The sequence below is a fragment of the Ambystoma mexicanum genome, chromosome 9, assembly GCF_040938575.1.
Source record: "Ambystoma mexicanum isolate Mex_15411 chromosome 9, UKY_AmexF1_1, whole genome shotgun sequence".
NCBI lineage: Eukaryota > Metazoa > Chordata > Amphibia > Caudata > Ambystomatidae > Ambystoma > Ambystoma mexicanum.
In genome coordinates this window covers 656,032,172-656,053,465 of record NC_090931.1, presented here as the reverse complement: position 1 = coordinate 656,053,465, position 21,294 = coordinate 656,032,172, and the positions used below count along the sequence as shown (strand labels likewise).

Below are 21,294 nucleotides of genomic sequence, written 5' to 3'. Positions count from 1 at the left end.
CTGCACTGGCTCAGTTTTCTCTATACCCATTAGCTTGGATCAATTACCCCAACTATCTTTGTAAACGGGTCTGGCTAAATTACCATTTCTATACACATATACCTTCCCACTCCCTCCGTTCCCCCCCTCACATGCTTGGTTGAATTAATTCTAATATCTTCACACACACGACTGCAGTAGCCATGTTTTCTCCATGCACAGGATTGACTGAATTAACATTACCTTCTTTGTAGACAGACGTGGCTTGTGTTACAGACACGCCTTGTCGACGTCCCCTTTTCGACTACGAAAAACAAAATGCAATACTCCGCAGTGACCACTGGATGTCGGACCTATGCACAGCATGTGATTCTAAGCAGATTAACAAACATCAGAAACAGGATTATTTGCATTAGTTCTTCTCATCTTCCACATGTAGGGCTTGGTATTATAACGTGGTCTACTTTTTGAAATAACATGGAGACAACAAACGCTTTTACAGTTTACTTGACAATTCAGTACAGAATCCAAAATACATTAAACATTTTCGCAAAAATTTATCATTTCCAACTTGAGATATCAAAGTACTTTATCCTAGGATGCGTCCCCACTGGTTGCAGTGTGGGACGTGAAGGCCACGATGCAATGCTTCACTTTCGTATGTCAGTACAGCTATGGACGTGTCCTCTAGAAGACAGTAATGTCCTTGGCAGGGTTGTCTTACATTCAGTTGTGCGTGTCAAGCCTTTTTGGAACTTTATATTACTCTCAGCCTTTCTGCTGTCTAGCTGGATTAAGTTAATCCATATAGCTGCTTCAGTCTTTGGGGCTTGCATTAAGGCCATAAGGATGCAGACTGCTTGTTATCTGTCGGTTATAAATGTACAGTTTATTCCTAAATCTATAAATAATATATAGGACAAGTGCAGGTATTTCTAGAAATAAAAACATAACATTGTATTTCAATATGCATGTATACATTCAGCCCATTAAAATGATGTTAACATTTGAAAATGTAAAGTAAATTCTAATATACAACTTAATTAAAAGGAAATGTACAACTTTAATAGTCATGCTGTTTACAACAGAAAGCATAAGACACAGCATACAGCTTTGGTAAAAGCTGCACTGAAAGGCAGCCTGATCCTGCCCTCAAGCCCATGGTGTTTGCTGTCTCGAAGATCCCCACTGGTGACCCTACTCCCAGTTACATGGTATGCAGGGTCTTGAGAATACACACAGACCCCAATTATATAGGGTGTTCCCTCAGGGGCACACATGGGCATCTCTACACCCAACAACAAGGTTTCCAAATAAAATGGCATGTGCTGACTCAGGGATGCTCATGGATGTGAACTGCCTCAGAAAAAATTGGGTTCTACCCTCAGGAGCACACACATCACATCACACAAGCGCATGCTGCCGTGTACTGAGCCAGATGTTGGATATGCTTCGGTGTACACCATGGGAAGCTCGCCTCCTGACCAAGTTCATGCAGAGCGTGATCTCAGGAGCATAAGGGGCTGTTCCTGCTCCCAGTGACACGGTCTGTGCTTTGTCAGAGGGGAAGTGGGCATCCCTGCTCCTAGTCACAAGCTGTGTGATGTCTCAGAAGTACACATTAGCCTGTTCCCTAGTCACATGATTTTGTACTGAGTGAGGAGATTGAATGAAGTATAGTGCTACTGGAGTATACGTGGAATCCCTGCCTTCAGCAACAAGGTCCGTGGAGCAGGTCTAAGGGCACAAAAGAGGGTCCCAGTCTCACACACGATTTAAGTTACCTCAGGTGTACAAATTGGTCCAGAGGCAATTAATGAGTACTGCCTTACAAGTGCACACCGGTCACCGTGTGTTGTTGTGCGTATGGAATGAGAAAAGGGGTACCCCAGACCAGTTGTAATTCTGTGGCGTAGAAAAAGAGCCACAATATATTGCTCCTTTTTACAACTAGAAATGGTCAAGACTTGGAGAAGACTGAATACAAATGCTTCTGAGTGGAGGGTTCATTGCTAAAACAGCCAGGAAAACCTAAGGGTCATGTAGCAGCAGAAATAGTGACAGTGTTTAAAAATTGTAAACATTTCATATGAATACTTATCTAATAATAATTATTAAAACATTGCCCTTGTTGGCCCTTGCTTCCCAATTTAGAAGCAGGTGAGGGAAGATGCAGTTCTTTTTTAAAGGATGCATTATCCCTCCCATTCTAGGCAACAGTTCTTGGCCACATCTTGGCTATTGCAGGGGCTTTGAAGAGTCTAGCTAATACTTACTGGAAGTCCCACCTCTGCTGGAATGACCTTGAATATGCATAACATGGTTCTATATAGTGAATATGTGCGTTGCTATTCAAGGGATAAAGTTTCATGTTTCGATAATACTTCGAGAGATCGTAGTGTGCTATAAAAGGCCACTTCAAATTTCACTGCATTGCATTATGATAGAACAGGTAAACATACAAAAAGCCTGCAGATTAGGAAAAATGGCATCACCCATCACTTTGGCCTCACAAAAGTGTCATATAGCCTACCTTAATATATATAGTTTATACACCAGGGTACCCTAAAAATGCCCACGAAAAACAGGGTCAAAGCTTAAAAAAACAAGGACATCTCCATGATGAAGTCAGAATATCTATCTACACTTATTTAATTAAACCATCTTCCAATGCAAAACAGACTATATTCAGTGAAGCTAGTATACATTATTACACACAACAGCATAGTAAACCAATAAATATCGCAAGATACAATAAAAACATGACAATGCTCGGAATATGTAATATATATATATTGTATACACTAGGATTGTATTTAGATGAGGAATAAGTCTTGATATTATGAACTGTACACTTATTGAAATAATGAATTGACTCTACATGTACTGTATTACATATTCCTAGCACTGCCATGTTTTTATTGTATAGTATTATGATTTATGAATATTGTGATAATTATTGGCGATTGGTTTACTATGCAATTTCATGCAATAAATTTTGCACTAGCTTCACTGAATATAGTCTGTGGTTTGCACTGGAAGATGGTTTAATTGAATAAGTGTAGATGCATATTCATACTTCATCACGAAGATGTATCTGTTGTTCTTTGTTTATACGGCCTACATTAAGACATAGGATAAGCTATTGAGGTTTATTTGATCCAATTTAGAATACTAGTATTTATTGAAGACCTGTTCCTTGCTGGTTCCAATGAAAAGAATATATTTAAACGTGTACCCTTACTGTTTTTAGTAGAAGATGGAAGGTATAAAAACAATTAAACACAAGATAGTGTCTTAAAACTCCACGTGGGCCTGTATGTGACTAAATAAATAAGGATAGCCCCATGGGCAACACACATGAGCAATATCAATACTTTTTGTGTAGGGTTGAATGGTATCCCAATCAAGGCTGCAAGTTCGTCCCTCGTATGAGAGGAGTGCTAGAGGAAACAAGTCCATGTTACGTTTATGGCTGTGTTTCAGCAGCTAAAGCAATCAAGCAGAGTAGTTGATAATGCAGAATCTGCTGCTCAATATGGGAGACAAATCACAAACATTACAGTGTTTTTTAGTGTGCTTCATGGCACCTAGGGCTGATTCAGAGTGCAAGCACCAGGAGGTTGTGTGGGTGCAACAGATATCACTATGAATAGGTCAGGTTAATGCCTCAAGACAGGAGCAGTAGACAGGGGAACATGATCATGAATATTTTCTGAGTCCTTTATGCATCAGGGGAGATTGGGCTCAAGGTGGAAATGGGTCGCAAATGGGGGAGAAGGGGGTGCCAGTGATCTGTACCAAAAACACTTATAAATGTAATGGTGGTGAAAACGAGTTTGGTGTGGTATCCCATCTTGGGGTCACAGGAGGCTTTAAGCATGAGGCAGAGAATCAAGCCTATACTGTGCTTCACTGGCATCCAATGAAGAGTCTGCATAGAGGCAGTGATGTGGTCAAACCACTTCAAGTTGAAGATACATTTTACTACCAGTTCTGAGACCTTTGTCGTTTATTGCCTTTGCCATGACTGCCTAGATCCCACAAGATTACTGCACATACTAGGGTCATCTCAGGGTTGGGTTGGAGTAGACGGATTCCTCACAGGAGCCTCGGGTGACAGAAGGCACATTTATTGCACCCGGTAACATGCAGGGTAAATGGTAGATTTGTGAAGAAAATGGCACCCAGAATCTGGCTCAGACATATGCATAATACAGGGGACAATTTGAATGCCACTGCACACAGCCAATGCAAACTCCTAATTAGAATCTCAATCTAAGTATTGACGAATAATACGATTTGTGGACAGCCTCTCCTGAACATGTAGCAGACAAACTGCCAACGCCAGGTGTCGCAAGCCTACTCTTTTAAATTGCTGTGAAGCTTAATTTCATCAGCATACATTTGAATCCAAATCCATCCGTGTTTAGCGAAGATGGTTGCCAGGGGGGGCAGTTTTGTTAAACAGAAAACGGGACAACGTTGAGGCTTGGGCAACACCCACATGACCCCCATTTCATATGGGAGGCAAGCAGAGACATGTTTCACCTGCTATGTCATGTCTGGCAGGAATAATGTGAACTAAAAGATAGCTTCCCAGAGCCCCCTTAAGACATCTATTGAGAAGGTCATGATAGTGTGTTGCAGGCCGGCGACACTAACAAGAACCAAGGCACAGACTGTCCATGCTCACTGGCTGAAAGCAAATCCTCATGGATCTCCACAAGCATGGTCTCAGTGCCCCCTCCATCAGCCTAAGCCTGGTTGGTATTTGTTTAGGAGACAGTGTTGCCATTGTTCAAAGGGAGTCAAGCAATGGCTGGTTATAATTGTTTACAATGCTCTGGCCGCACATTGGAGACCATACATGCAGCCGGTAATTAGGCAGGCACTGAGCATCCAGCTTTTTGAGAAGCGTGGCTATCATGTATTTAAAGTCCTGAGGGAGCTGGCCTTGATTACGAGCTGAGTTCATAAGCCATAGACAAATACATTTAATGATCAATCGTAATGAAAAAGTGTAGAAAGAATCTACAGAATTTACAGGCTTTAAAGCTCAACTACACTTTAGGCAAAATAGTGCCTTTCTATCCATATGAAATATCTAAAAGCACGTACGTCTTTTAATTGGGTACAACAACCCAACAACTTTTAATTGGGTCCAACAACAATTGCCTTGTGTTTTAAATGATGGGAGGTTTTTTCATAAGAAGATCCATTGGGCAGATGGATTTGCTTTGTGTTTTGAGGGTCTGGAGCTCTTCAGGATAAATGTACAAGTTAGTTACTATGGTGATTACTGTTTTCCTAATCCCCAGTCCCCTTCAATCTAAACATTTAGGATGTCATCCCAAGGAAGGGGAAGGGGACTGGAGCACTAGATACGCATTATTGATTTTGAAAAAATGGCATGCACAGAACATGAAGAAAATAGAGCAGGGGAAGAAGTGTAGGCTGGCGAGATAGAGGAGTGGCATCACTGGAGAGCAAGAAGAGGTGGTGACAGCAAAGTGGGTCAAGGAGGAGAGGATAACTTTGGAGGATGATAGTAAAAAGTAGGAGTTGGTGGGAGCTGAACAGTAGGAGGGAGTGATAACAGCATAGGGGGGAGTGGACGGAAGGCGGTGGAAAGGAAAAAGGAGGTAGTGATATCACAGGAGGAAAGCAGCAGGATGAGCTGATAACATTGGAGGGTGAAGGCTTGAAGGGGGTGGTGGTAAACATTAAGGCAGGGGAGGAGGATGCGCAACATCCAAAGAAGGAAGGTGGCAGAAGGAGGAAATATCAAGCTAGGAGAGTGGAAGAAGACAGGGGTGCAGAAGGAACTGACACCGATGGTGAGGCGGAAGTAGAAGCAGGTAGTGATACGCAGAAGGTATCAGAAAGAGAGATGGACTGTAAAGATGAGGAACAAAGGAAACATGAGGAGCAGGTGCCAGGGGTATTAAAGGAGGTTTGGAGAAGAGTGGGCTAATAACATCAGAGAGAGATGATAGTCGAGACAAAACAGCAGACGGCCGGGAAACAGACCTGCAGGAGAATGCAAAGTTAGCTAGTAAGAACAGGCATATTTTGGTGGGCCTGATTGGCAATAGGCATTAACAGACAATGGGAGGATGTACAATTTAGTGGAGTTTAACGAGACTTTAGAGAGGTCGGAAAGGAAAGACCAGAAGATAATTCAAATAGACCCCAGACATCCATCTGTAGCTCTCCCTGCTGGGTATGTCCACTAACCAGCCTGCTGACAAGAAAATACAGTACAGTGAACCATAGGATAAAGGCCACCAAACAGCTTGCATTTAGATTAGACCAAGAAGATGGGCTTGTGTCACCCTAGAGCCTGAAGCACCATAGAGGGGAGATGCAAACCCGCTGCAACTGCCTGAACTGCTACTTTTGCTTTCATGGCAGAGGGGGATATACCCACAACCTGTGGCAAAGAAAGTGGGCGCATAGGGCTTCAGGAGGAGGAAGGAACTGATGCCTATTACGGAAATGAACCCTTTAATAAAATGTAAAAAACACTAACAACTGGTCTTAGCGTACTTCCTGGCCCCAGGTGCAAAGTTGTGATATCCACCATTAGGAATATGGAAGAATGCCGGTGATGCCTCCAGTGGTGAAAAGGGCTTTATTACTCAAACGAGCAACCATTTAGTGACCTCTCCCCCCATACTGAGTGAGCGTGATGGAGAAGAGTAGCGAAAAGGGGAGATAGTGGAAGTGGATATCAATGACCCACAACAGACAACATCCAGGAGTCTTAAGAAATGTTCTTCCAAGCTGGAATTTAAAAAAAACTCTCCATCCGAAAGGTCTTTCCCAAGAAAGAACCCTCTGCGACCAATTACACCTTAGGCTTGCAGCTGGAAACTAAGGATCCAGAAAAAAGCCCTTCAGTGGTGTGCTGGTGTTTTTCATGTTGAATTAAGGATCCGTCTCATCTCTTTCGGTCTTGAGATCTTTTTGAAGGCCATGAAAGGCTTGCATGGAGCTGGAACAATTACATTTTTATTGACCTGATCCAGTAGACATTCTAGTGGTATGTTTGGATATCATCACCAAAGATTTTAAAGTGTGTTATTTTCACTTTAGTAGCCTCTCCAGAGGCTGTGAAAAATAGTTGGGTGTCATAAGATGGCAAATCATCTTGGGAATCATGAAGAAGCTTAGCACCCGAGTGCTAAGCATGTCTTCAAACAACAAATCATAATGGCTGCGTCTGCTTGATTTGCCACCGATTTAATAAGTCAAGACAACCCATTTTGCAGCAGACATTTGCAACTGAAATGGATGTTGCAGCTCTGGTGGACACTCTTTTGCACAATATGCAACATTCAGCAACACGCTGCTAGAAATGCATTTGAATTTGCCTAAAATGAATAGCACTGTTTAGGTACGTTTTCTTTCAAATACTGCTTTATCGCTTGCCTATTTTTGCCAGAGGAGTATATGATAAAGCTTTGGGGATTTGGCTTGAGTAGGAGAGGCAGCTACTACTGAAGGTGTACCGAGGATGTGTGCCAAGGCATGTTTTCTTCTCCAGTAAAGACTGATACTTGGTGTCCAGTTTTCCATTTGCAGGTGCTACTGAATTAGGTTTCTCCCAGGTTTTCTTTGCCTGCTGAAACAGATGTTTTTCCAGTGGGAATAGGGTTTCTCCTGTGTAGCCTGCTGCCAGAAGCCCTGTCTACATGGGATATAATTCTGTATTCTTCAAATATAGGAACACTGCTTCTTAGCATGTGTTCGAAGAACTCCACAGCAGAAGAAGGCAGTTTGTCTGTAGCTTTATCGGGAGTTGAGGGAGGATCAATGTAAGGATCGCTAGTAGCAGTACCCACAGCTAAACCGCTGATGACTAACTTGCCACTGGTATCATAGGAACTGAAATTCCTAGAGGCGATTAAGAAAATCTGAGATAGGAGGAGGAATACGTTTTGTTGGGCTCTGTGGGGCCACAGACTGCACAGAAGTGGAGTTAAACTTATAAAGGTGTGTGATGAAGCCAGGGTTCTCATGAAGGAATGAAAACTCTCAAGCAATAAATCGTCTGAAGGAAGGAGCAAGGGGTCTTGCTAAAAGAGATGACCCCATCCCATGACAAGAGGTTAAGCGCAATGAATGCTCGATAGCCTTGGAGGAACTGTTCGAGGGCCTGGAAACTGATACAGAATTGAAAAAGGCTTTTGTGGTAAACGAGACCAGAAGCTATGAACAGCTGTCCATTTTATGCAAGGTTGAGAAAGAAGTTCAGCTGGGATAGAAAAACCAGTACCCCTCCTTTCCAGCCTGAAAATTACAAGTACAAATATCGGGGAGAGAAGTCGTTTCTGGTCTAGAAGGTATATAATTCAATGATTTTGTCAATGGTCCAAAAAGGCCCAGCGGGAATGGACTGATGGGAGGCATAGAATCAGTGGTCAGAATATGAAGGCTGCGGGCCCATGAGGTGGAGGATGGAGTCCTCATTCCTTATTGGAGGTGACACTAATCTTTTGCAATCTTGGGTTGGCTGCTCTTTTGCAATCACTCAGACTGCGCACGTTAGGAACTATTCACACTGGATATGCAGGGCAGATCACTGATGCACGTACGTAAAGAGTAGGAATGTGCTATGACAGGATTTGAAGAGGACTGACACTCTGCCCCTGCGCACCTTTAGGCCAGGGCACCTCAGAAGAAATTCTGGAGCTGTGCATAGAGGACCCTTCATGAGATGTTTAAGGAATCTCAGGACAATCCAGAACTGGTCAACCTAGAAAATGAGTCCTGAAAGAAACCTCAGGTTGCAGACTGAATATAGGTAATTGAGATGACATTTCAGGTAGTAACCTGGTCTTATGCCCAGGGTGCACCTCGCCTCAAGAGGTCAAATGATGTTGGAAGGACACTTCCAATTTGATCCTGATACAAAGGGAGGACACACCAGAACTCCACCCCAACAGCTCCTCTGGGTAATGTGATAACTGGGCAGCTGGTTAGGGTGCTTATGTAATAAAGACAGACCCAGCTCTTCAGTGTACCAATCTCTAATAAGACAGAAATAAGTCTGTGAAAGATTTTTTCCCCCCATTTCAGAAGCCGAGCGCAAAGGGATTGAAGGCAAAGTGAATCCCAAAATCTATTATCTGTCCAAAATACTCTATAGCAATAGCATGGGAATCAGGGGTGGGAAAATACACATGCCGAACAAGCAGCATTACATTTCATGCTTGCAGGGCAAAATATGAAAGGCCTGTGTGGAAAAAAGCTTTTGAAAAAAGAAAGGCAACAGCACAAAATCTGGAACATGCTTTAAGACACCCTGTCCCATTGGCTGCAGGGAAAAGAAATAACTGATGGTTAGCGTGTGAAGCATACGTGAGGAAACTACATGCACAGACATAGCCCAGGCATGAGACCTGGTATTTCTTCATTCAATTTTGTGCAATGAATACCCTGGTCCTGTCCTCATCCTGAGCACAAAGGAGTATAAAGGGATAGCACAAGCATGAGAGGTTACCTGACATGATTCCTGCATTAGCGTGCATTAGCAAAGGGAGGGATGATGTGTGCAGATGGTGGAGAGAGATAGCTTGCACAACACCAAGGTGGCCAACAGAGAAACCAGCTGAAGGTTTACGATTGTAATATGAAACATCTGAAAAGGACAATATAATTTAGGGGCTGATATTTCCTCATGGGATTAACTGAGGTTGCATTCGGAGAGTCAGTGACCTCACCTGCATGGCTACCTATTATGAAGAGTTACACTCGGTGCACAGGAGTTCCCTTTTCAGAGAAGACAGAATGTACAAGTATACACCGATATGGCTGGCTGTGGCCTATGCTAATGTGAACAGTATGCAGACAAAATGAGCGTGGAGTGAGTTGCTCGTGTCCCTGCCCTCCATATGATTTCCAGAGTTATATGGCAGTAGAATGGCAATGAAACCCCCTTTCATCAGATGGTGTGAGAAAGCACGCCTGAGATAGAAGTCAGACCACTCACCAAATAGCATTAAAGGTTGCAAGACACCACCCAGTGAAAGTTATTGTTGCTGCTCTATCCTGGGATGTACACCCACAAATCACAAAAAGCCTATTGGAAGCGTAGAACTCTTTGGTACGCCGCTGATAAAAGTTGTGTTCTACGTACATCCAGTACATGAAGGAAACTCTCCAGGGCCAAGGTCGGGTTTCGAAAACAAATGTTAGCAACACATTTTCCTCATTTGAGGTAAAAAGCCAAGTAGGCTTTAGGTACAAATGAAGCACTGTCATGGTGGAACACTGTGTAGGGTTACCCGGCTGAAAGCCAATTATTTGCCAATTGATTGAGGCATCAGCCAACTAAAGAGGTCACCAGACTCACAACAGCCATAGCCTTGTCACAGTTTATGTGCCAAAACAGAGTGCAATGTTAACATCTTCAGATGCAAGGAGCCCCCATAGGGAGTGAAATAACTGCAGAAGTCTTTCAAGTGCTTCCTAGTTACTGGATTTCTTTCACAAAAAACATTAATCAGAGTAGCTCCTGTTGACCCCAATTTCCTATAGCTATGACCTGGACCTTGAATACTTCAACGGGCTAGGAGTAAAAAGAATGAAAGTGCATGACCCAGGAAGAACTGTCATGGATCCAACTACTCCTAAATCCCAGTGACAGAAACCCTCTTATACTGGTGTCTCATGGGAACCTGGTGGGATGGCTAAACGATCTCAAGATTCCTTTTGGAGAGAACAAGATGATTCCAAGTCCAACTCCTCTGGAACCAAGCAGTCCACCTCACGGATTGTGGCGACGGGTGCTGAACACTGCCTCCCTGCTGGCATAGCAGATCCCACTTATCTGGGTGCCATCGGCCCTGCTTTGGACAGTTCCAAACAGTCCCAGAAACAGGCAAGTCAGGAATAGCAGGGCATCTCCGGCTCCGTTTGAACTTGTGCAGCACTTTCACAATTGGAGGGAGGTGCAAAAGCATAGTACAGGAAACCATCCTAAGGAAGCAAAATGGCATCACTGAGCGACCAAGGGTCAATGCTCATCCATGGGCCAAACATGTGGCACTTTGAGAAGAGGTCTACCATCAGTAGTTACCATTCCCGAAAGGGAGAGGTGCAGAACGTTTGCATGCAAGGACCACTCGTTCAACAAATAAGACAGTTGGCTCAGAGCATCTGCTTGTGTTAACAACTCCTGACAGGTGCGTTGCTATGAGGAAGATGAGAGGTGGCCCATTTGCACAGGTCCACTATGGGAAGACTGACATGGTTCCCCATTGCTTGTTTACATAAAACATAGCATTGGTCTTGAAGGTAAGGATCACCTCTTTTTGAAGGCCATCTTCCGCCACAAGATGGGGACGGAGTCCGTGATGATTTCCTTGTTGGATGACCTTGCGATGCTTCACGACCGCAGAGAGACTGGAGTCCTTATTCTCCTTGATCTCTCTGCGGCCTCGATACAGTGGACTATGGGATTCTGCTGTCCAGGCTCAAGCAAGCAGGCATATCAGACGCTACTCTCGCCTGGTTCCGCTCTTTTTTGACACGTCGTTCTCAAACTGTCTCTTTTCAGAACTGCCATTCTTCCCGGGTTGAGCTACTTTGTGGAGTGTCCCAGGGGTCGGCTCTTTCCCTGCTTCTTTTTAATTTATATATACGGCTTCTGGCCTATCTTATCACTGCATTTGGAGTTCTTTTTTACTCCTATGCTAATGATACACAGCTTATCTTTCGGCTAGACTCCACGCAGACTGCTCCCCCTGAGAGGCTGCAAGACCGTCTTGAGAAAGTGGGAATCTGGATGGCAGCTAATTGGTTGCAATTGAATGGCGGTAAGACAGAGGTGCTGGTGGTTGGTGCCCGGTAAAAGACCATCTCTGGAACTCACACTACTGGAGTTAAACTCCTACCTAATGGTCTTGTGGAGCCCAGATCTCTGCCATTTGCAGTGCTGGATTTGGTAGATTAAAAGCCTTAAGGAAAATTCTCCCCCTGCTTCCTGCTGAAAATCGGACAACCCTGGTGACATCCAGTGTAATTAGCTCACTTGGCTACTGTAATGTCATCTATTTGGGGCAACCCAAGTACCAGATTCACGGGATGCAAGTTTTGCAGAAAGCTGCAGCTCATCTGGCGCTTAGGGCTCCCCGTTTGACCCCTTCCTTGCCCTTGCTATGTCGCCTACACTAGCGGCTCGCATTGAGTTCAAAAGCATTGTGGACAGCACTGTGGACAACTCACAAAATCTTGATCAATAAGCTGCAAAAATACTGCCCAATGAGATATCTTCGTTCGGATTCACATCAACGTCTTAGGATCCCCAAATTCTGTCGGAAACGCTTGGGTGGCAGCTCTTTTTCTGTGCTGCACCCAGTTTATGGAATGATCTGTCATTTGATCTAAGAACTGTGGCCGACTACTCTCCCTTTAGGAAATCTTTGAAGCCACATTTGCTTAATCATTTTCTTCAGCCCTGTTAAATTAGTGGCATTGAGCATTTGAGCCTGCCCCTCCGATTTCATCAGCGCCTAGACGCCTTCGGGCCTTAGTTGCGCTTTATACATTTTAAATATAAATATAAGTTATTATCAAAGTTATACTGCAGAAAGGGCTGGGCAAAAAAGGGAACGTAGGCACAGACCAGCAGAATTTATATCGGGCTAACAGCGGGGTAATACAAGAAGAATGTAACTTTTTTTTATACTAAAAGAATTAACAGATTCTCGATGGGTGTCAAAAGGATGTGGGTTACGTGTTGGTTTCCATAATAACCATTTTTAAGGAGACTTAGTTCAGGGGCAGTAGGCATGTGGTTGAAAGACAGTGTGTGGGATGTGGTGAGTCCGTCATCATTATAATTGTTTAGTCTAATCTGCATGCCCTGCTGCTGTAGAACGACTCAACTGATGGCCCATTGACTTCCTCCTTTAAATAAAATGTTAACAGTGGAGGTGGAAGGTGTGTCAACTGTCTTCCTGGACATGGATTATCCACTACTACAAGTAGTATCGTAGCAGGTGATATACCTTCTAAGTCCTCAAAAGAATGGATTGATGGATAGATTTTTTCCCTGGGGGGAGGGGCGAGGTCGAAGTGATTGGGCTTGAAATACAGATAGGTGGTTTATTTAGAGTATTTGTTAGGTTTGTTTTAACTTGCTCACCATGGTGATTTAACTGCTTGTTTTTTTTAATGTAATCTAGTTTTTTGTACTGCATTCTCCAAACTGCCTGGCACTGATGGCTACTACATGTGTTAGTGAATGGACGAGAGATATTGTTGCCTGCAATCTCCTGTTTTGCTTGAAGATCATGACAATTAGCAGATGTAGGTTACTTTTTACTTTGAAGCTTGTAGGGATCATTTGTACATTTAAGAATGTGTTCATAAACTAACCATATAACATTTTTTGAGATTACTTTCTTTTTTTAATATCAAACAGCATCATGAGTGCCTAATATCAACTCCTCTGCACAGACTTTGCCCACTGAGATATTGTCAGAAATTCAATAAAAAGTTGTTTACCAAAGCACTCTCCCTACAAACCGTTTTTGGCATATCTTTGTGACTTGCACAAAAGTGATTGAGCATGCTGCTATTTTTCTCTTCATTTGTGGGCCATGCTGCTCTCCTGTTTATTGGTTGGATCGAGGACTATATGGGGTACATTACTCACTGTAATCTTATTTCTGATGCTTGTGTCTGCTTAGAGTCACATGCTATGCATAGGCCGACATCTAGTGGAAGCTGCGGAGTATTATAGTTGTTTTCGAAACTCGAAAAGGGACGTCGACAGGGCGTGTCAGTAATACTATCCCTAGTGTGACGTCCACTGTACCCATGGTGCTTCACGCGTCAAGGTCCCTCAGTCAGTTTGTTTCTGACATGAGGTTGCATGAAATGTAGCGTGAGTACTTAAAGCAGATTATACATCAGATATAGCCCAGAAAACATCCATGCACCTTCTACTCCAGGGGAGGAATGGTGGGCGCATGTGAATCTAAGCAGATACAAGCATCAGAAATACGATTACGGTGAGTAATGTATCCCTTGGCTTGTGGAATCTACTTAGATCATATGCTATGCATAGATTAGCAAGCAACATTTGGAGAAGGTGGTGGGTTGAGAAGGTACAGCGGCAAGTAGATGTTTTAGCACCGCTTATCCCACCTGAGCATCTGCTTCAGAGTGAGTGTCAATCCAGTAGTGCTGAGTAAAAGTACGTACTGAGCTTCATGTAGCTGCTTTGCAAATGGCGTCCAGCGGGACATTTGCGATAAAAGCCAAAGTAGCTCCTGTACCCCTAGTGAAGTGAGCTCCTGGTGTAAAAGGCAGTGGTTTGCTTGATGGATAGTCAGCTGCATACAGCTCTGCTACGCTCTATCTGGAGATGGTGTTTTTGGAAATGCTGTCTCCTTCCCTGCCTGGAGCTATGGAGACAAACAACGGTCTTGTTTGGTTTACATAGTAAAGGACCACCCTCCTTACATCCAGTGTATGGAGTTACTTCTCAACTGAGCTTGTTGGGTTCTGAAAGAAAGCTGGTAGTTCCATGGCCTGATTGACATGGAACTTGGAAATTAACTTAGGTGAAAACCTAGGGTGTGTTCTTCCTACCAATTTGTATTTGTGGATCACAAAGAAAGGGTTTTGCACTGAAAGCTTGCAGTTCACCGACTCTTCTTATGGAGGTGATAGCCACCAGGAAAGCTGTTTTATACGTGAGGTGTTTAAGGCTTGATTTATGCATATGCTCAAAAGGGGTGTCCCATGAGCTTTGCAAGTAATACATCGAGGTCCAAGTGTGACGGCGAGTTTGAAATAGGAGGGTGGAGTCTTTTTACTCCCTCCACGAATCCCTTAATGACAGGGATTTTCCACCCTGACACCTTACTCTGAGAAGTGGTGTACGCGCATAGAGGCGCAAGGTGAACTTTTATTGAGTTAAATACTAGCCCTATAAGTGAAGCATGTAATGAAGAATGTGTGATGGAGTACATTCTATTGGGTTTATTTATTTTGACTGGCACCAAATTACAAATCTTCTCCACTTGTTAAAATTACAGTGTCTGATGTTTGGTTTACGTGCCTTTTTGAGGATTTCCATACACCTTTGAGGTAGATTTAGATGTCCAAACTATGACTTCATGAGCCAAGCTGCCAAGTTCATAGAGTGAGGGTGTAATGTTGTTCCCCCGTGCTGAGTGAGCATGTTGAACAGGCAGAAGGAGTTTGATCGGGTCGCACATCGCCAGCTTGCGCAGGTGTGGATACCAAGGTTGTCTCCCCCACATAGGAGCAACTAGGATTAATGTCATTTGTTTGAGAATCTAGTTCACCACTTTGCTGATAAGTGGAGTTGGGCGGGAAAAGCGTAGGCAAATTTCCCTTACCAACTCATCCACACAGCGTTCTCCTTGGAGTCATGTTGGGGAAACCTGGATGCGAAGTCTGGGCATTGTTTGTTTTGTCTTCTTGCGAACAAGTCTAGCGAGGGGTAGCCCCACTGAGTGAAAAGGAACAAGTTACTTACCTGTAACTGTTGTTCTCCAGCATGGGTCTGGCATGGATTCACATGCTCATGAATATTCCCCGTCGTCAGGCTGGGAATCCTCGGTAAAGAAAAAATCAGTATCAGTTTCGTTTCTGATCTGTCTTTCGTAGTAGTAACCAATCACTGATCTCTGCGTCATACTGACCACAGCCAATGACTGCCCTCTACCTAAGCCCCGCCTCTGGCAGCCATCTTCAGATTTGGTAGCACGTGAAGTGGCAGTATGACCAAGTGAAGAGCCGCAGAGGGGTAGGCGGGAGGGTTCGCATGTGAATCCATGCCAGACCCATGCTGGAGAACAACAGTTACAGGTAAGTAACTTGTTCCTTCTCCAGCATGGGGTCTGGCATGGATTCACATGCTTATGAATAAAGAATACATAGCAGTACACACATGCACAACCACAGGAGGTGGCAACGGCTCAACATTAAGCATTACATCAAACTCAACATTAAGCAATTCTTACCTCCTCACCAGGCTCACCTTAGGCGAACAGATTGCGCAGCACTGCTTGGCCGACCCTGGACTCCTCCCTGGAATCCCGATCGACGCAGTAGAATTTCGTGAAGGTGTGCGTCGACCTCCACGTAGCAGCCCTGCAGATGTCGAGCAAGGGCACACCAGATAGGAACGCCGTGGTAGCTGCGATCGCTCTGGTGGAATGGGCTCTCGGACGGCCAGGCAGCGGTCAGTTTGCCAACCGATGACAGTACATGATACAGCCGGAGAGCCATCTGGAAATGGAGGCCTTAGAGAGAGCCTTCCCCTGATTGACAGGCCCAAAGTTCACAAAAAGTTGTGACGTCTTCCGAAAACACTTCGTGCGGTCCACGTAAAACTTCAGCGCTCTAGCCACATCCAGCGAGTGCAAAGTCCCTTCGGCCGGCGACGAAGGCGACGGGAAGAAAACAGGCAACACCAAGGGTTCGTTGAGGTGGAAGTCCGACGGCACCTTGGGCATGAAGGAGGGGTGCGTCCTGAGCACTACCCTCGTGTCGTGAAAAGTCAAGTACGGGGGCTTGCAGGAAAGGGCCTGGATCTCTCCCACTCTTCGTGTGGAGGTGATAGCCACAAGAAACGCTGTTTTCCACGAAAAGAACTTCAACGGAGCCGAGTGCATAGGCTCGAACGGAGGTCCCATGAGCTGGTCAGCACCACGTTGAGCTCCCACGCCGGGGCCGGAGCCTTCACCGGCGGGAACGATCTGAACAGTCCCTTCATGAATTCTTTCACCAGACGATGAGACCACAAAGACGTCCGCCCCGTGGTTCTGGTGTATCGGGAGATCGCAGCAAGATGAATCTTGATGGACGCGTGCGCCAGTCCAGCCTTGGCCAGCGTCAGAAGGTACGGCAGTACCTGGGGAGCCGTAATCCGTAGAGGGTTAATCTTCTGTGCGTGGCACCAGACAGAGAACCTCTTCCATTTGTGTCCATAGCATTTAAGAGTTGAGGACGCCCTGGCCTTTGCAAGAACCTCTCTGCAGTCGGCCGGTATGTCGTATCCTCCAAACTCTAACGCTGCAGGAGCCAGGCCTGCAAGTTCAGCGACTTCGGGTCGTGATGGCGCCTCCTTCCCTGGAGAGAAGATCCGCGTCCACTGGCAGCTTGATTGACGGGGACGCTGACAAGTCCAGAAGGTCCGGGAACCATATCTGCCTCGGCCACGCAGGTGCGACGAGGATCATCCTGCACCGTGACCTCTTGAGCTGGTTGATGAGCCGGATCAGCAATGGCAATGGAGGGAACGCGTATAGAAACGGGCCCTCCCAGGGGAACGAGAAAGCATCGCCCATGCTCCTCGGCTGGGGAAACCTGCTGGCGAACCTCCGGCACTTGGAGTTCGTCGCCGTCGCGAACAGATCGATCTGGGGTGTGCCCCACCGTCGGAAGAGGCGGTCCACTAGATCCTGTCGTAGTTCCCACTCGTGGCACGAGCGCAGCTCTCTGCTGAGCGAGTCGGCGATGGTGTTTTTTATCCCTGCCAGATGAAACGGCACCAGAAACATCCCTTGGGCGACGGCCCAATGCCACAGATCCTGCGCCTCCTTGGACAGGGCTGGGGACCTGGTTCCGCCCTGCTTCCTGATGTAGAACATGGTGGTGGTGTTGTCGGTGAAGATCCTCACCACCTTGCCCTTGAGGGACGGAAGAAAGGACCTGAGGGCCCAAAACACTGCACGGAGCTCCAGGACGTTGATATGGAGGGACTTCTCCGTCGGAAGCCAAAGGCCTCTCGCGTGCAGATTTTCGGTGTGCGCTCCCCACCCTTCCAGGGAGGCATCCGTGTTCACTGTCTCCTGGTGGCCGGGGGTCTGGAAGTCCATGCCCGCCGTCAGATGCGCGCGGGTGCCCCACCACCGGATCGCTCGTCGGAAACTCTCGTCGAGTGTGATCCTCTCCTCGAAGCTGCCCGTCGTCTGGATCCAGCGCGCGTCCAGGAACTCCTGCAACGGGCGCATCCGGAGCCTGCACAGGCAGATGAGATAAATGCAAGAAGACATCATTCCGAGCAGGGACTTGATGGACCTGACCCTGGCCGCGTGCGCAACCAGCATCTGCTGCACCTTGCCCAAGATGGCCCTCGTCCTTTCCTCCGACGGAGAGGTCAGAAGAGACACTGTGTCGAGCTTCGCTCCCAGAAACAGTGCGTCTTGCGCGGGCACCAGGTGGGACTTGGCGTAGTTTATGGAGAATCCCAGGTCCATGAGTAGTTGGACGGTCCTTGCCGTGTGCTCCACGGCGAGCTCCTACGTCTTTGCTCGGATGAGCCAGTCGTCCAGGTAGGGGTAGATGTGGATCCCCTCTCGGCGCAGCTGCGCCGCCACCGGTGCGAGGCACTTGGTGAACACCCTGGGTGCCGACCTCAATCCGAAGGGAAGGGCTCTGAACTGGTAGTGACGCCCTTGGACCACGAACCTGAGAAACCTTCGGTGTCCCTTTAGGATGGGAATATGGAAGTAGGCATCCTCCAAATCCAACGACGACAGGAAATCGCCCTCCTCCATTTGACCTAGGACGTGTTGGAGGGTGACCATCCGGAACTTCTGTGCCTTGATGAATTTGTTCAGTCGTCGTAGGTCCAGGATGGGACGCCATCCTCCCGTCTTCTTCTTCACAAGGAAGTATCTTGAGTAACTCCGGAGCCCCGAAGCCTCTTTGGGACGAGCTCGATGGCGCCCTTCTTGAGCATCGCCTTTACCTCCAAGAGAAGTTGAGGGACGTGATGTTCTTTCCTGGCCACAGGGGGGACGCGCGGGCACCTCTTTAGAAACTCGAGCGCGTGACCCTGAGCTAGGGCGTCCAGCACCCAACGGTCGGTGGAGATGGACTCCCACACGCTGACGAAGCTCGCCAGCCGGCCCCTCACCGGGGTGCTTCGGTGGGGGCCCGACCCCATGGCCGGTTCAGTCCTGCTTCGATGAGGCTTTGCCGCCTTGTCCTCCTTGGCGACGACGGCGGGGTCCGCCTGACTTGCCACGTCCCCTGTAAGCTTCCTGTGACGACGAACGGGCCGCTTGACGGTAGGTGGAAAATACGCCGCTGGAACCTTTGGAGGCACCCCGTTTGCCTCTGCCGCTCTGAAAGGGCGGCCGCCGTTGCTGGAGAACCCCAAGAGCCCGGGCCGTCTCCGTGTCCGCCTTGATGGCTTGAAGGGAATCGTCCACTGTTTTCCCAAACAGGTTGTTTCCGTCGAACGGCATGTCCAAGACTCTGGTCTGCACGTCCCGACGGAAGTCGGTAGCCTTGAGCCATCCATGCCGCCTAAAGCACACGCCGTTGCCCAACTGGCGAAATCCAGTGTCAGCGATGTCCGTCGCAATCGTAATGGCGTGGTCCGACGCCACCTCTCCTTCCTGCAAGATCTCTAGGGCTTCCGCCCTCTTGTCGTCTGGTAGGAAGTCCAGCAGGGGGGCCAGTTTGTACCACAACTCCCTGTCGTAGCGGGCTACGATAGCCAAGGCGTTGGCCGCCTTAATCGTCGTCGCTGCCGACGAGATGACTCTGCGTCCCATTGTGTCTAATTTCTTTCCCTCGCCGTCCGGCGGGGAGGTCGACGTAGAGGCCGCACCCCCCCCCCCTGCTTTCTTCCTGGCCGCCGCAGAGACGACCGAGTCCGGGGTCGGCTGTGACCGAAGGCACAAGGGGGCCGCGTCCGGGACCCGGTACTTCTTCTCGTACCGATCCCTTCTAGCCGGCATTGTGGATGGGTTCTTGAGGAGGGCGAGGCCCTCATCCCAAATATCGTCCAGTAGAGGTACAGCGAGGACCGTCTTCCTCTTGGCCTTGCGCCGTTGATAAAGGAAACCTTCCTTCTTCTCTTCCGGGCAGAGCTGGAAAAGCTCGGATGCCCTGGCGATCATGGAGTGAAACGATCCAATCTCGTCGGGCGGGGAAGCCCGGGTGGGAGGTGACGACGGGAGATCCTCCTCGTAAACCTCGTCATCTGTACCCGTCGCGGCCGTGTCAGTCCCCGTATCATCCCCACGTGTCGTGGACGGGGAGGAGGGCTGAACAGGGCGCGAGGGCTGAAAAGGAGGTGGAGGATGAATCCTTCTCTTAGGGGGAGGGCACCCTGAAGGGCCTGGCTCCGGGTCCCCCGTCGGGAGCGGTTCCTCCGTTGGTGGTAACGGCAGTCTCGTCCTTATCTCCGAGCATAAGGACTGTATAGCCAACAAAATGGCCGCCGAGTTGTCTTGCGGCACTGGTTGAGGGGAGTCCGACGGGTGGTCAGGAGCCCCGTCGGCACCCTCGACGTTCTCGTCGTCTCCTACATCGGGGTCCCTCCCGACGGGTTGGTCTTCTTCCACGCCAACGCCGTGGCTTAAGACTTCGATCAGCTCTTCCTCAGAGGTTGAGGCCGAATCCACGACGACCTCCTGCCCCCCCTTTTTCTTCTCCGTCGGAGGTTTCACGGGGGTCCTGTCGATGGGCATGAAAGAGGACTCCCTCCGCGGTGGCAGGGAGACTCTGGGCCCCGAGGTCGCCACCACTGGTGTAGCCTCCACAGGCTGAGCCAGGGCCGCCGCGACTGTCTCGATCGAGGCCTTGGCCGGATGGATTAAGGCTTTCACCACTTTAGGTGCACTCACCGCCTTCTCCTTGGGGGGAGGGTCTCCGCCTCGCTCCCCCTCCGATGGGGCCTTCGAGCTCGACCGGGGTCTCTCCAGGAGCTTCGCCGGGTGCTCGGCCTTCCTCTTACCCGAGCCAGAGCGTTGGCTCGTGGTTGATGGCGCCGGGGAGGATGCACCCTGCCTGGCGCCCGTAGAGCCCGACCGTTCGGCGCTCCCGGTGCCAGCGGACTCGCGGTGCTTGGCCTTCTGTTGGACCCCCGTCGCCGGGGCGCCCTCAAAGGTCTTAGAAGACCGCTCGGACTTCTTCTTCTTCTCGCCTGACGGGCTCTTTCCTTCCAGCCAGTTGGCGAGACGTTGATGGTGGTCCTTCATGGTCCGCTCCGACATATTGCCGCAAAACGCACAGTCCTTCTCCACGTGCGTCTTGTCCTCATGTAGGCAGTAAAGGCAAAGGGAGTGTTCGTCCTCCTTAAAGACATTCTGAAGCTGGCATCCAGGGCAGACCCTGAACAGCTTTCCTGGCGTCGAGCTGCCCTTCTCCTGGGCCATGTCCGAGATGGGCCCGAGAAACTTCTGGAGTCCTCCAAAAGCGTGGCTCGACGAAATCTTCACCCTTAAGGGGCGTAGACGAATCCAACACGGGTCCCCGTTGATCGGATGAAGAAACGGTGGAGCTTGAGGCTCTTTTGAC

The 21,294-nt window shown here is 47.8% G+C and overlaps 1 protein-coding gene across 6 annotated transcripts in view; it reads right to left on the bottom strand.

Moving 5' to 3' along the window:
- Window positions 1-468: 468 nt before the first annotated feature.
- INPP5K (inositol polyphosphate-5-phosphatase K) overlaps window positions 469-21,294 on the bottom strand; it is a 697,161-nt gene continuing 676,335 nt past the window's right edge. For all 6 annotated transcript variants that reach the window (XM_069615422.1, XM_069615421.1, XM_069615423.1 and 3 more), the window contains one exon: window positions 469-846. The gene's annotated coding sequence lies outside the window, so the exon portion shown is untranslated. The remainder of the gene's footprint in view (window positions 847-21,294) is intronic.